Below are 17,611 nucleotides of genomic sequence, written 5' to 3'. Positions count from 1 at the left end.
GCTAAGGACATCTCACACTGACTCTAGTGTGTTCATCTTGGACACTCAGAATATATGCCATGCATACTGAAGGAACAGCTGTACATTTGTAAACATTAGATGTCATTCTTGTGTCCCTTATTTCCATTGGTAGCAGTATATATAAATAAGTAATAAGGTACTCCTACTGTTGAATTCACATTTTTTCAAACTAATTTTTACTAAAAGCCAGGGCAAGTTTAGATTAAACTAAACCAAGTCTAGTTCCCATGATTCAACAGCAGAGGATAAAAGGTTCTTTTGAAAAGAAAAAATTCAATTATTTTAAAGTAATGTATTCACAGACTAAGTGCTACTCTAAAACTCAGGCTTCTATTGCCGTTTAAAAAATTGAATATTGTATGTTGAACACAAGATTTTTCTTATTGGTTGTCTAACCATAAATTCAAATTTAACACCCACTAATGGGGGACTAAAGTCCAAGGTGTTGCACCAGGTGCCAGTCTGGGTCCAGATATAGATATCAGTATCCTGTATCCTAAGACATTGCATCCCTGTAGTAGGGTAATCATCAACTGGTTTATTGATAAACATAATAAACTCTGAGCTGGCAGATAAACGAAGTGGTGTTTCAAGGACGCATGATTGAAATCATTGAGTCAAGTCGGTTTGTTATATACTATGCACTGTTCTTCCTGTACAGGGTAAATGCTTTGCTGGCCAGAATAGATTCAGTCTCTAACCTTTGAATATAACCAGCTGACATTTTTGGTGATCCTGCGACTGACCTTTGTAATTCCACTTAAAAGGTTTTACCACAGACGTTATTGCTGACTAAGCACTTTCCTTGCTGCGAGAACACTTGATTGCTAATCGGACAAAACTTAGGGCGGATTACTGACTTGTGGTCTTTATCAAAATCACAAGATGGGAAATACGTAACTTGAAACATACATGTACAGTTTACTACCTCGACCAAAGGAAACAACTATAATCTTCAGTTCAAAGATATACTGATGAATTTAGATAAAGGAACATAGAGGGAAAACGGTTATGTTACTATTCAACTAAAATGAGTGACATTGTACAAAATGAAACGCCTGATGAAATGTTAGTGTCTTGTATGTCACAGTGTTAAACAACCTCCAGACATAGCCAGAGTGCAGAAGAAGTCATGTCAAACTAACAGTTGCTCCTATACCTTTCCCCTTAATTCTTTCCATCAGTACATGAGGCTAGAACACACAATAGTTTCAAATGACCATGGTTACTCGGTCATGACATGAAAAATTTGAGTGTTCTTTAGCTTCTTTTGAGTAGTATACATCAACATTCTTTGTAACTGATAACTTGTGTAGTGTGGTGATTTCAAACATACATACACACATATCATATTCAACTCCTTATAAAAAATATTTCAAAGGAGAGATCTTTTTGAATTCATGATTTATCATACTACTGTGACAACAAATTCCAACACATCAGTTACCAGTTAATTCTCAACAATATCATTGTAGTCTATTAATAGTCATATTGTATCATGAACTTATGAAGTTAATACCATCTACGTCGTTATTTTCTATTTGTTTGGAAAGCTTATCCTTCGACAATACAGTGAATACTGAATACCATTGTAATAAGCTATAACAAGTGGCTATTCATCCCACAAGTCATTCTTATGTTTACCATACAGAGTATATTGTGAGTGTGTCAACTAACTTGACCCATGTGTGGAAGTGTAGGGAGGGTGACCCCCTCCCCCTTCTCCTGGACATTGTTGAGGATATTAGTCACCCACACTCAGGGCCAAACGGCCAGGTCTGACATAGAATACAGCCAATTTATCAGCCTGGTTGGCCATGTTTACTGTCACGATTTGGTGTGTACTGGATTAAATATTACACAACTCTCTGCTCAATGTGACAGTCACTTGGGCAGCATCGTGACCAATAGTTATTGCTGTTTTATTACCTACAGATTGGTACACAACGTAGTTGTTAATGGGTGATATCGATTATATACCATGGGAAGTCTGTGTGGTATTCTGCAGCACCAAGTGGGTAGTGGGTGGGTTTGGCGGACCTAGACACTCCTTGTCCTATTAAAGCTAACCCTTTCGTGTTGACTCAACCAGTACACACATTTTCTTATTTCATGCAATTGCCACTCTTGAAGGGTGGGCCAATTGGCAGTCCTTGTGATTTCTGTTTAATTAATTCAAACACCATCTTCTTTGTTTAATTACACAGACATCCCAAGCCTGTGAATCCAGACCATGGAGTCCCTCCTGTAGACTAACACAAGTGAAAGAAAATCCTTTTTTGGACATGACATCAACCATGTTAAAAGACCAGATTGTTTTTGCAACCCTCAAAATGTTGTCAATAATTTTGAATTTATACATTGTATATTGTCACCTGTCTTTCTGTTAAACTGAATAAATTTAAGGCATGTGATGATATAGCAAAGGATCCTCTTCCTGTTTGCTTAAACTTACCTCAGTATCTGTTCAATGCTTCCAAAGTTAAAACTCACTTAACATTTAAGCGACGTCCTGAAACAGTGCTGTGAGTACGCATATGGACTCTAAATTGTATCCATTATTTAATGTGCGTGAGACTGATCGCCAATAGGACTAAGCATGGTCCCTTAAAACCTAGCTTATGATTTCATTCAACTTTTGACAATATCGTTTTTATTATGAGAAAGCTCTTGGTAGCATAGATTAATATCATTTATTTTTTAATATATTGCATTATATTCAGATTCTTCAATATAATGTGGGGATCCCTGGTTAGAATTTCTCTCCAGGAATCGTAAGGGGTGATTTACTGGAGCGGGTGGTCAGGCTTGGTGACTTGCTTCATTGCATGGCATTGAATTCAATGGCATTGATCATTGCTCACAATATCAAACACTGGATTGTCTGGACCAGACTCGATTATTTACAGGCTGCTGAAATATTGCAGAGTGGGGTTTCAAACAACAAACAAAAACTTCAATATTTAAATACCGGTAGTAGGAAACTACCAACTCCATCTCTACAGTTGAGTAGGGTTCTCACTAAAAACATCAACCATGTGCTACTTCGTACCTGACAACTGGTACTGGCTACACAATACTGGCAAAGGATATTAATATTTAAACATAATCCATCAACCTAGACACTGTTTTACCCTAACAAGAACATTGTATGATACTATCCAATGCAATTATTTTCAGTTATATATTATACATCAAGAACTGCATCACGGTTATTAAATGTGGTTGTGTTCCAGCAGTAGTGGTAATTTCACGACGCCTAGGCTCGTTCACATATCATATGTCAGTATACTTGTTCTCCAGCTTATAAAGTTGCCAGTATTCAATGGCCATGGGGACATATAATCTGATTATTACTTGGAAGTGATATAGAGACTTATCTCATGAGTGCATAAACTTGCTTCATGGTTGAATTACAATGGAATTTACCTATAATTCTTATTTAATCACGGCAGATATCAAACAAAATTTTTGTTTGGGGGTGTTTTCTGTTTTTAATTTTTAGATTGGTCTTCTTAATGGCATAAAAAAAATGTCTTCAAAGAGAAATTAATGCTATGACAGTTATATGTTGTAATCTTCAAAACATACTTGAATGGGGAATTCCTAGTGTAATTGGGTTATGGTTTGCATTTTGGTTGTGTTCAGTGAGTAGGGTGTTATTGGGGGTGTTTGGTGTGTGTTCAGTGTTTTGAATAAATGAATGGTCATCAATTAGCGCAGCCATATGTTTAAAAAACTTTGTTCTTACTACACTGAATAACAACTATCCAACTGTTAGTGCTACTCTGGGGGTGGCCTTCTCACAGAACAATAGCAATGTCACACAAGGGCGGACTCGTGACTAACAACTACTTCACAGGTAGATTCTACTGTAGGAATGGGTAATGGCTGTACCACATATACAGACACTCAGACTATATAATGTCTGTACAACAGCAACATTGGGGAAATATATATTTGTCTGGTTTGTTCAGTTTTGAAGTTTTTGGCGTGTTATTATCTGAGTTAAATGCAACAGGCCTGAATACGTGACATACTTCAGGGCAAAGAAAACACTGAGATATAAATATATACGTTTCTTGACACAGCACATTCCACCATGGCAGGCCTATATTTGGAAAAATGGAACAATATATTTTAAAGGAAGCCTGGCAACAGTTAGAAAGACAAACAGATTGCTGAATAAGCCACTTATGACATAAATGTCTGGTGTCTGCATTGTTGATGACATCAGAAAATGCTTACTCACCTACAGGGAATGAATGTTTTTTAATTATTTGATTTTACAGAATAATTTGATATGCATAGGTAACATTATGAATCTGGCAGACATATCCTTTCTATCAAAAATACTTCTGTCAAATGATTAACAATGCATTGGAAATACCAGGCAAACAGAATGTTGAAATATGATATCTGTAAGCAGTGAGTTGCGGAATTCATTCATGAATGTGGAGAACACTTAATATCCCTGCATTGAAGGAGTGAGTGTTAAGGAGTTATTCAGTGCTGAATAGGTCCCCAGTAGCCTATACTAGTTGTAAGACCGAGCGACTTCAATACTGATCAGGTTACAATGTACGACCTGATGGCATGGATTGTTGCTCATACTATGGTTGTTTGGTCCAGATTTGATTATTTTCAGGTTGCCATGATACAGCTGAAATATTGCTGACTACAGCCTAAACAAAAGTAGATACAATTTCTCTACAGAATGACCCTTTACATCAATATGTTAAATTAACCCCACTATTTCAGGACAACACAGGCTGTTTATTCTCTCAATGATGTCAACTAGAAGCCAACCCTGTCTTCAATGATACTACAGCTTCTAAATGCCAGATAGGTAATAAACCTTCAGTATACAACCAACTGCTCGAATAAGTGACAACTGAACCATGCTATCCATACAGCTTTAAAGCATGTGATGAAATGAGTGTGAAGTCTGAAATGACAGGGTACTTCATAGGATGACAAAAACGTCTGATGAGAAAGCCTTACAATGAGTGGATACATTGCCACGTTCACAAGGTTGCACTGTGTGGGTTTCCCTGTATTCAAAACTCAGTGATAACTTGGACTTCATGGCTGATGATTCTGTACGTGTCATTGTGGAGCCATGACTCAAACCTTTGTGACATACATTCACCAGGAATCTCTGTGTCATCATAGTTTTACAAAGCCCAGATATTTCAAAATAAATGAAAACTGAACACTTAAACACAAGCTTCAGTTCTTGAACCAAAATGTTCAAAACATGTTGCATTTGCCAGTCTCAACAAGGCTGCATTTGATAGAATTTGGGAGTGAAATATCCAAACATTACTAATCTAAAAAAATCATACATGCTGTAGGAATGGAGTCGTTCATCTCATTCCTGCTTAGAATTGGTCCCCAGTAACCTATGCTTGTCATACCAATGGACTGGATGGTCAGGCTCGGTTACTTGGTTCAATGCAATTGTCACTGTACCCCAATGGCATGCGATGTTTGTTCATAATATCAAGCACTGGTGTGTCTCGTCTAGATCTGATTATTTTACAGGCTGCCCTCACATAGCTAGAATAATGCTGTGCAGTGTTAAACAACAAACAAACACAGAAAGCAAGAAACACAACATTGGCCTGGATCTAAAACTTGACTACAGACTGTCAGATAAACAGATACCTATTCAAGTGTACATGGTGTATAAGGTCTTTGACATTAATAAATTCAGTCATGTCCAAAATTTGGTCACAATGATCTGAACTGTGATCATAATATTAGACTAAATGGGAAATCCCAAGAAATTTAAAACACATTTCGACACAAAATATTTAAAGAATAGTCTGCCTCTTGACATAACGATCAAGGAAATATGCAAAAATGAAACTGGTCTGCCTTTACCATGTATGTTGTGGGATCAAACAACAGAGAGTCAATGTTGACCAAGGTGTAGAGCTATACAACAGTTATACTAAATCTTATCCCAACACAAGTGACAGGTACATCTCTACAACACGAGACAGGCACAACTTCACAACACAAGTTTTAAATCTCCTGGCTTCTCAAATAAATGTCTTTTTCTTGACTTATCAGCACTGGCCTATTTAGCATCTTCATGACAGATAATTTATTTTTCTTAGATATATGTCCTTGAATACCTCCAGTGCACATTCTGCATGTGATAGGTAGTTTTGAGATCAGTGCATCGCTCCAGTATATTGCACTACCGATCTTTGTCGATAGAAATATGAAAATGGTAGCCAGGATCAAACTTCACCAGCATTTGTCAGTTGGCCAGCCTATTTCTCTATCCCTGACGTGTGGCCATCTGCATTGATCTGTGGGTTTGAACTGTAGGACTACCAGCTCCTCTACTCCTTACAAATCAGTTAATTATTCAACACATTGCACACCTTGAATCAGTGGTTAATTATCCTAATCAGAAATCAGTGGTCAACCACCCCAAATGCAATTTAGTCTGATGTGTACTTATTTCATGTTGGTTCTAGAGAATGCATATCTACATCATTGACTATCTAACACTACAGGTCAAGTGAGTTGGGCACGGATGGTGTTTCTGCAAACACTGACATTAGTATTGTTACAATAACAAAACAAAAAAATAACACGTGGAAGAACAAAACAAAAACTATAAGACTTTTCTTCCTAGTGACCTACCAACAAGGATTTTTCATGGAAGAATTTGTAAACCAAGAAATACCATTCAATAAACATTATGGCGTTGTCCGATCATCCACATCGTGAAGAACCAGTATCAGGTCTAACCATGCTTAACACACTTGTTACAAGGAATTCATCAACACAAATAATTGATGAAGTGTGACATTGATTTTACAATGGATACATTACTCTTATTTCTTTTGGGTGTGAGATAAATACATATCATAAATGGGAATTTGCATCCAAGTAATGCAAGTCTCAGGGTAAACACTATCTTCTAACCGATGAAGTATTAATTTCTCCCAGTACATCATCATCAACACCTGCTGCATCTTGGGACCAATATGACCTACATTTCCCCATCCAGTATGCAGGTAATTAGTCCAGTATACCATTGTCGGCTCATTGTATAATTCATTGCCTTCAGAAGAAAAAAATTGTTTACAGGATATTCTTCACAATTTAGCTACTACATCTAATTGTTAAAGTACAACTCTGTTATCATGTGTCACTGTACAATATCATTGGCATTAAAGAGTGAGTGAGTATGGTCACCTGTGCCGCTTTCAGCAATATTCCACCAATATCAAGTTGGGGACAACAGAACAGGCTTCGCACATTGTACTCATGAGGGGAAATCAAACCTGGGTCTTCGGTGTGACAAGCAAACGGTTTAACCACCAGGCTACCCCACCTCATCACTAAAGAGCAAGCAAGTCATCAAAATAACATACAACAAACAAAATTTTGTAATATTAAAAAAGTAAAGAATTAATTATACAGAGCTACATATCTCCATGCCATTACACTAAATTCTTGTGATTAAATGATTAATTACAGTAAACTTAATGGAACCGTCGCTATAATAATTTCTCACAATTTCTTGTATTTTGATCTCAACCATAACATTCATTCTGACCCTTATTTCATGATGCTGAATAAAGTCAAGATTTACCAAACGCACATCACATCATCAATATTGCCAATAACGTCTTCTATTTAGCAAGGAGGAGATTGATTGCCCATCTTTTGCTTTGATTAAACTCGGTCTCTTGCTGCTTTGATTTAATTATTAATAAATATTGATACAGCAGGGACGTAATGATCTGGTCTGAGCCACCGAAAGGCATCATGTTTGAAGTCGATACCTATGGTAAATGAAATTCTGCCCCAAACTTCACCTCTGAAAAACATAAAGGCTTCTGTGTTATTACGGAAACATAAATTAATCATGATGGCACGAAAAATCGATAAGAAAATTAGTTGCTAAAGTTACATAGGATTTCCATTTATCAGTGTCAAAGAGAAGATGATTTAAATTACTTGGAAGTATAATAGCATCACGAGTCTTGCAATCTGCTTGGTTTTCAATGGGTACTTGATCATGCAATTATATAAATGTCTCCCTCAGTCAAGCCTCTGCATCACGTTGGATGCAAGAATATTTTGCTAAGGAACATGAATTTTGTAAATGGGGTAGGTTCCAAATTTGCTGTTTACATTATGATTACTTTTTAGCAAAGTAAGGATTGAAACTATCTGAGAGTTGGGTCCTTATAGAACAGCAAACATAGCAAAAAGTATTTCACAGATGCTTTAAAAAAGATCATAACAACAATATTTTCCTTTTGGTGTCTGTTCCACAAAGCATCTTAGCACTAAGTCTATGTTTCAATATAAGAAGAGTTATAAACATCTTAACACTTAGAACCTTTGTCGAGTGTTGAATACGTTGTCCGACAATATAACTTTTGACAATTGTATCACTGACAGAGGATTAGGTGAATTAACATTGACTTTTATTTCGATGACATCACTTTGCGAAAAGCAACTTTTCAAATTCTGTGATCGTAATTTCTGTCAGAAGTTCAAGAAGATGCTGGATCTCAAGAATCTAGTTTCTCAATGCATGATGGTTCTTTTAACAATCACCATAATGCCAGGACATCAGCACATACATCTTATCTTAATACATCTTATCATCAAACAAGTTCAGCCAACAGCAGGTCAAGCATGCCATATCTCATGGTCTGTGTTACGTATATCTTCCATATTTAGAGACTACAACCATTTATTCATTGTACAATTCGGTTATTATGAAAGTTATCCACCTCTGCAATTTCCGTCGCTGACACACAAACAAGAAATATTTAATAAAGGCATTTATATCCCCCCTATAGATCTCCAGTGAGTTTGCATACATTATCTGACCTAATTTCATGCCCACGCTGTGAGTTTTTCATTCAAAGGTAGCGTGGGAATCTGGAAGAAACATACCTCCCGTCTTACAGCAGTGCAAATATTTTCTACAAACTCTACCTGGATTTAAAGTTTATGTAAGAATGAACCTATTGTCACACATCATAGCAGGTGTGGTACATGAAATCATTAATAGTTGAATTGTCCCATACCTCAGCAGTGAGGGTCCCTTGATTCATACACTGCAGATACCCTCAATGACCTCAGATCCCCGTAATTTGGAACACAGATCAGTGACTTCACTGATACATTATGGATCCCAAACATTTTGAAATATTCAGAGAGCAAATTCAAATGAAATCAAGAATATCTCATTTCAACAGACTTTTAATCAAAAACTTAAAACATTTTTCCAAATATGTAAGCTGACAGTGTGAACATATTATTGACATGATAACATATATGCTTATGTTTTTCCATCGATAATTTTTGCTACAAAGGTTGAAGGGTATTTGCTGCATATAACTATCTAAACATTTAGTTATATCAACATATTGTATTTGTAAACATTTTTACACTGAGTTAGTCCTGAAAACATAAACCATGTTCTTCTTCTTAATTCATAAGCTTTTACTAAAGAAAAAAGTACACTAAAAAGAGAATAAACACAAATAGTATGTTTTATATTACCCTGAAAACTCATTGAAGTTGTATGAGTAATTCACATAAATAAATAATTATCTCTCCTGACACTTTAATGTAAAGATATACGATATATCACTTTCATTAAACACTGAAGATAAGTAGTTTTATGACCGGAATTCACACACCAGGACAGTCACCATGGAGACGTGTATTGATCTGCCGATGCACACTGGTGATAAGATGGTACAAATTTGCAGCTATTTATCCACTCAAATTGTACAAGTGATAACTAGTTGTGAAGGAGGCCATATAGCACCTGTCATAGAACTGCCTTGTGCCCCATTAATGTAAACATTATGACAACAGAGCAATGCTAGGAGTGTCTTTATTTACCCCTATCATTCAGTGTACGTGGGCATCCGGGTAAGAATAGGTCCCATGCAACCTATACTAAGAGAGAGAGGATTTTTGAACGTCATCTTCTTTATTTTGAGGAACAAAACGTTTTGAAGTATATGCTTATTCCTTCATCAGGTGAATGGGTAAGCATATACTCCGAAACATTGTATTCTTCAAAATAAAGACATTGACATCCACAAATTCTCTCTCTTATGGGTATCCCTTCTAAATGACATTCAAAACTGATGCTGGTCGCATCTGTGTTTTGGCTGATTGCATTTCATCCCACCCTGACCATGTTCTCATGTTATCAATCACTGGTTTGTAAGGTCCAACTATTATGAACAGGAAGCTGTCATATTCTGGGTAAATTGCTGAGTGTGGTATTAAACAACAAAACATGTACTGAAGGTCTGTGAACAACGGAAACCTTTCCTCCGCACAAATGTCACTGTATTTTGTAATGGCAAATTTACATGACACAGGAAACATCACTACTTAATAAAAATATTTTAACCGTGTTGAAACTGTAATTGAAAATAGATCAGTTTTCCATATTTTCCGCCTAACGATCATTGCCTGTTGTTTTTCTGATTTGTCCAACAAGGAAAAAAGAAATTCCGTACAAATTTGTTCACTTGACACCAATGGTTTGTATTCAGAACAAGGTGTACTGGTAGACTAACGAAGGCTCACACAGGTAATTGGTCAGGTAAGTGGACTTTGTCCAGGTAAGGAGGTGAGAGGTGTAGCCTGTTTGCTAATGGACTTGTGAATGTTGAAAGGGACTAAGAATAAGTGGGTATTAATGGGGTTAAAATGCCAGGCAAGATTGTTATCTAAATCTTAACACTTAAATAATCAGCAATAGTGACCTAAGATATCCAAAATGAAAACACAAACATAGGTCTGAAATTATTTTTTCTACTTTTGCAAATGAAACTAAATTGTGGGATGAAATGTGAATATTTTGATTGTAACTGTGCACACTCGTGAATGACCCTATTGACCCTCGTATGCGTTGTTCACATGGGTTGTTCAGGGTGTAGGGTAGAGGGCTGAATCAACATCCCAAGGTCACAAAGTACATCAACGAGCGCTCAAGTGCAGCGAGCATGGTGTCTGGGATCAACTGATTCTAAAGTAACAAAAATACCAGAATAGTGGTACCTTACTGTCAATCCCTGATTAAATGTCTGGGTGTTTATTTTGTTCACACACTCTGTACATACAGGATTTCATCTGGTATCAATTCCTTTAATCTGGCATTCATTAATATTCTTATGCCAATGTGCCCAAAATTATCATGGTGGTTTTATAAACACATATGGCACCAGCTCCATATACATGTACCACAAACACATATAGCTACTGTTTTATACCTAGCCGGTGTTTGTGTTTAATGCAGACAATTTTGGGACCTCAAAGAAATGTTCAGATAAGATAACGAAGGATTAAATGAACGATTCATTGTTTCAAAATATTTGAATACAATGTATATGTATTTCAAGTCTGACTGTTTATTATTGATCATTTATTGTGTGTATAAATCCAATCAATGACAACTGAACTTGATTATTATTAACTTAATATTAACTGATTCCCAAATGAAGCAGCAGCAGTACTGTACTGTCCAAGTACATTGTGTGAAGTCCTGTAAGAACCGTTCAATTACTTTGACCTTAAGATCATTCTAAGAACCAGCAAGGTGGTGGTGAAATGATTCAAGATTATTGCACGATTTTATAATGCTAGCCTACTTAGATACCATGCTGCCATCTAACATTCAGATACAGTATACTAACTCTGAGCTGAACAGTTCTTGTTTTAGTCCCTTAATGCCAAGCACCAGGCAGGGCAACAACAAGTACCATCTTTTAAAGTCTTTTGGTATGATTCGGCCAGGGATCAAACTCATGACCTTCCGCTCTCCGGGGAGACGCTCTACCACTAGACCACAGAGGTGATCTCGGACAAGAAAGGTTCTTGACAAGTTTTTGCAAAATAAATGAAAACAAATAGTAACACGAAAGAGGCATAGCAAAGGACTTTTTTAAGGATTTCAAAATCTTAAAAACAGGGGACATTAAAAGCTGGGAGGAAATTGCTCTGACATATGGCATCAGTCACATTGAACATTCAAGCTTGAAATAGGAAAGAAACCCAACACATTTGGCGCCAACAGTAAATGTCAGTACTTGGAAATTAAATGTTGCTGCAGCATCAGAATAAGCTTACTGTACCCCATTTCAACCCAGGACCAAGATGGAGGACACAGACCAACTACATACAGAGGTTTAGTATCTCTCACAGACCCGGAGCATATTGTAATAAAAAATTCATCCCATTCCACTCTCATTGCCTTTTCAGCACCGACAGCCTACTCATCCCATTTTCAGCTCTGAAGTTAAGAGACTTCTGGGTTCCTTTGAAGAGTGATTTTGTATTGACCTTATACCTAACTGTATTTCAGGGACGACATGATAGCCACAGAAGCCAGCAATAGCCAGGTGGGGTCATCTCGACCCAGAGGTACACACTATCTCCGGTGACCAGACAGGAAGGTCACACTGCTGCTGCTGACACCAGCCATGTTAATGACACCACTGATGTCCTGAATGCCAGGGTTACCCTCTTCACAGCACTCACATGCTACCAGCATAGTTCATCATGCTCATGTACACGACTTTCAGTGAAATTCATGGATATTCATGGACGAAACCACCCTTTGAGCCCTCAAAGGGTGGTTTGGGCCATGAATATGCATAATTTCGGTAAACACTTAGGTGGTTTATGTAACACTAGCAGGGTCAGATATGTAAGTTAAATCCATGCCCACAGCTACATATTGACAAGAATGAATAGTTATTTATGCAACATAATAGATTCTGGGAGAATAATGAAGTCCTTCAAGATTTTCACTAGTTACAAGACTACAGACTAATAGCCAAGTCTAATCCAGATTACCATATTGTTCAGGGTGATTTATTAAATTTGTGTTCTTATCTTCTACAGACTGCCATCTACCTGATGGTAAAAGTAGTAGTTCACAAGGAAACATCACTATACTAGTCCTTCCTGAACTTTCCTAGTCGAAGACTAGTGGATTTATGTTAATTTCAAACCCTGTTGTTAGCAGACTTACATAAAGTCTATGAAATGAAAATATTTTGGTTAAATTGTACACTACGCCATTTAATTACATTACCGGACCCTCATATTGCCTGCAAGGACCCTTAACATTAATTATTGGGGGTCCTCTGGACCTACACTTTTCGTAAGTCAAGGTAAAACCCTGGTCATGGATGACACTGTAGGTGGCACTTCAGTACAGAAGCCAGCGCTACAATCAAACATCTCTGGTCAACTGTGAATGGACTTGTGATAACGTCATTTGTAAATTGGAGTAAGTATGGTTTTTCACAGTTCTCAGCAACGTTCCAATAATATCACAGCGTGGGACACCAAAAATGAGCTTCACACATTGTACCAATGGATTAAATCAACCCCAGGACTTTGGTTAACGAGCGAACCCTTTAAGCACCAGACTGTCCCTCCACCCACTTGTAAATATCAAGAGAGGCTGGAATTGTCTTATGGATCTTACATATGCTACATAATATGACAAAGGGATTTGGGCAAATAAGGAAAGCTTTATCAACATAAATGACAATTAATTAGTTAGTTCTAAAAAATACACTGGCTGACAAACTAAAACCACGAAAATGGAAAGAATGACAAAAACAGCTAAACAAGTCATTATGTTGTATTTCATAATACTCAAACTTCACTATTTACAAATACTAATCATGTCTCAAACTGAAGCAATTCATGAATAATTAATTTACTTTTGATCATGATAACTAATTTTTTTAAAATAAACTCATTAACAATTTAACAATTGTTATCTTAAAGAGCAAAAGTTATCAGCCCTTATTCTAAGAAAATGAAGATAAATTCTCAGATGATTGATAGTTTCTTTCTGTTTTCTGCATCTTGATATGAGTTTCATCATCTTTGAAAAGCTCATTACTAAACATCATCCCTCTGTCAATAACAGTAAGTCCCAGCACATGCTACAAAACATCATCTTTCTGTCAATAACACTATGTCCTAGAACATGTTACAAAACATCACCTCTCTGTCAATAACAGTAAGTCCTAGTACATGTTACAAAACATCATCTCTCTGACAATAACAGTAAGTCCTTGTACATGCTACAAAACATCATCTCTTTGTCAATATCAGTAAGTCCTAGTACATGTTACAAAACATCATCTCTCTGACAATAAAATTACGTCCTAGGACATGTTACAAAACATCACCTTTCTGTCAATAACAGTAAGTCCTAGTACATGTTACAAAACATCATCTCTCTGTCAATAACAGTAAGTCCTAGGACATGTTACAAAACATCATCTCTCTGTCAATAACAGTAAGTCCTAGTACATGTTACAAAACATCATCTCTCTGTCAATAACAGTAAGTCCTAGTACATGTTACAAAACATCATCTCTCTGTCAATAACAGTAAGTCCTAGGACATGTTACAAAACATCATCTCTCTGACAATAACAGTAAGTCCTAGTACATGTTACAAAACATCACCTCTCTGTCAATAACAGTAAGTCCTAGTACATGTTACAAAACATCATCCCTCTGTCAATATCAGTAAGTCCTTGTACATGCTACAAAACATCATCTCTCTGTCAATAACAGTAAGTCCTAGGACATGTTACAAAACATCATCTCTCTGTCAATAACAGTAAGTCATAGCACATGTTACAAAACATCATCCCTCTGTCAATAACAGTAAGTCATAGCACATGAATAATCCGGTTACACACTGCGACGAGCAAGACATTATATGGTCACGGTCTGGTGAATCCAGCGGGATCACGATAATACATTATTGATCACACGATGCAACACAAGAGCATCTGGTACAACTACCAGGACGTACTTGCTCACATCACGATACTTTCACATCAGCTTATTTATAACTGTACATTTGCCATAACGACTGGATTCACATGTAATAGTCAGTCACATATGCCGAGTCAGGGGTTTTGTGACCTCACATATGCTGATCCAAATTGATATTTGAAATCACGAATATGATTAATGCTGAATCAGCAACATTGCAGATCTATCAAAACACATTCCAATAGACTTGATAAAGGTTCACTAAACTTGACAAAGGTTAAAAGGGGACAAAGGCTCGGGTCCGAAGACAGTTGAAGTTTGATTCAAGTTATTCACAACCCAATTGCTTGTCTGTTAACTCACATTTGATGTGTATCAGTCTGACGGTTAATGATTGCTCTCATTACACAGAGACAATGCCTCAGTTTCACACATGGAACTAAAACCGTTTTCATGTGGACTGGGCATCAGACCATATAACACAGTTCAGAGATATATCTCCTTACAGATAGAATTGGGGGCAAATTGCTAAACTGTAAACTTTAGGTTACTTTAGTTTGTGTTTATTTTTCAAAAACTAACCATCAACGAGTAACAAGTTACAATGTTCTAGATAACGTCAGCCTTGCCTTTTGAAAGAGATTACTGTAGCCACCATGTCAAGCATCAACCAGTGACAACTGGCAGGATTAAATAAATGAGACCCTAGGTAGAACTCAAACAATGATATTTATTCAGATATTGTCAAACTCAAGTGAGGAATTGTTTGGTCTTAGGAAAAGCAAATGTCAAATAAAAGGAAATGGGTATCTAAGGATGCTGCTGTATTGAATGTTGTTCTGTTGTGGTCCTGAATACTCTCTCTAAAACTATATATAGATAAGGCTTAGCATCCTATCATCACATTCAAAGTCAAATACGCTTAGCCAATGGGTATAGGAATAGATGTGGCTCCCCATTGACGTAGAACCAACCTGAGTGCTAACGTCTGGGTGTCAGGAATACAGGTAAAGTGGAAGTGTGTCACTCAACTCCTAATGTTCGATAATCGTGAGGTGGTCAGCACCTAGTGTTTATTTTATCCCCCTACATCTGAGAAAGTCACAAAAGCTTAACGGCCGCTGTTGACCAAACAATATTTGCGTGCCACACACAGGTTAGGTTGGGTGAGTACACAAAAACCAGAGGGCTTAATCCTTGGTCAGCAAACTCGCATCCCTAACTGAAATCCCACCAGACCCAGATATGTAACATGAGGTTAGTTCACTTTATTGAGGGACACTTGTTGTCAGAAACACAATTATCTAGGTCCGTTACCAATACCAATGAACTTATATCATATACATGTACACAGATTATGGTAAATACGGTCTGGTTTCTAACAATTAGGCAAATCCAGTGTTTCTAGATCTTGATGTAGATATGATAAAATTGTCACACTGTCCATAGTGAGCACTTTCACAGCAATATCAGGCTTGAGTTCTTAGATAAGCTGGGGAAGTCATGGATCCTTGTCATGAGGTCAATGTCAAACGATAGGCTTACAGATCATTTCAATACATAACAAATACTATTGCCAATATATCTCAAGGACCAAGTGTCTCCATTTCAAATTGCTAAACTGATTGGTTCTGGAGCGGCCGCATCAGTGGATGGTGTGGACATCATGAACACAGTATGTTGGGATACCAGGACACAATCATAAGGGTCATGGCTGGTTTGTGTGGTCACCCATTGAAGTATTATACAATGGCATGGTCCATACAAAATTTCAGCCATCAAAAAAGGCCTTTGTAAGACCCTTTAAAGGTGATGATCACATTTTCATTGTTACAAGTAAGACCAAGTGTGCTTTCAAACAGCTTTTAAGGAAATTCTTACTTTCCATTGTCAGTATGGCTCTAACCATATATTCAATTTCACTATTAACCAGTGTTTCAATATTATTTATCATTCTGTCCTAGAATACAGGTATTATTACTCCTGTTTTGAGAATCTTAGACTTGGGAATTGGGAAACCAAAGCCGAAATAGTTTGTCATGGATCCTTTCCATCAGTTTAGTTAGTTTGTCTGTTGTTTAATGCCTCACTCAGCAATATTCCAGCCATATAATGGCGGTCTGTAAATAATCAAGTCTGGACCAGACAATTCAGTGATCCATATCATGAGCAATGATCCACACGGTTGGGATATGATGACATGCATCATCTGAGTTTGTGAGTCCGACCACCCAATCCCGTTAGTTGCCTCTTACGACAAGCATAATTGCCATTTACGGTAAGCATGGGTTGCTGAAGACCTATTCTACACGGGTAAGTTTAGTTAAGTAAAATGCATAACTGAACTTAATGTTTACATGTCATACAGTATTGCATTCTCATATGTCTGATTATGTGTCGTATCATAATCTTGGTAATCTGATCATGCACACTTGATACTTCTCGTACAAATAAGGAAGTTTTTCAATAGGTTTTTATTTCCACTAAATAAATCATCATGGAGGACACGAAACACGTAGCAAATATTAATAATTAGAAACAGTTTCATACACCACCCCACCCCACCTCAACAAGCACCCACCCCTCACACACACACACACACACACACACATTATGCAGACAAGATAGAGGAAATACTGTTACGAAAAAGCCTTCAACATTTTGCAATTTACTCAAATTACTGTAGTCCAATCGCCACACAGAATCCATCATTTATGAAACCATTTGGGGATTCGACCTACAGACTTTCAAAC

At 37.0% G+C, this 17,611-nt stretch overlaps 1 protein-coding gene across 3 annotated transcripts in view; it reads right to left on the bottom strand.

The window, feature by feature from the left end:
* Nucleotides 1–17,611, bottom strand: part of LOC124138900 (MICAL-like protein 2) — a 52,862-nt gene that overhangs the window by 35,011 nt on the left and 240 nt on the right. The window lies entirely within an intron of this gene.

Source organism: Haliotis rufescens, unplaced genomic scaffold (assembly GCF_023055435.1).
Source record: "Haliotis rufescens isolate VD_foot unplaced genomic scaffold, xgHalRufe1.0.p SCAF_40, whole genome shotgun sequence".
NCBI lineage: Eukaryota > Metazoa > Mollusca > Gastropoda > Lepetellida > Haliotidae > Haliotis > Haliotis rufescens.
Note: the sequence above shows the minus strand (reverse complement) of the source record. Positions and strands in the feature narration are given on the sequence as shown.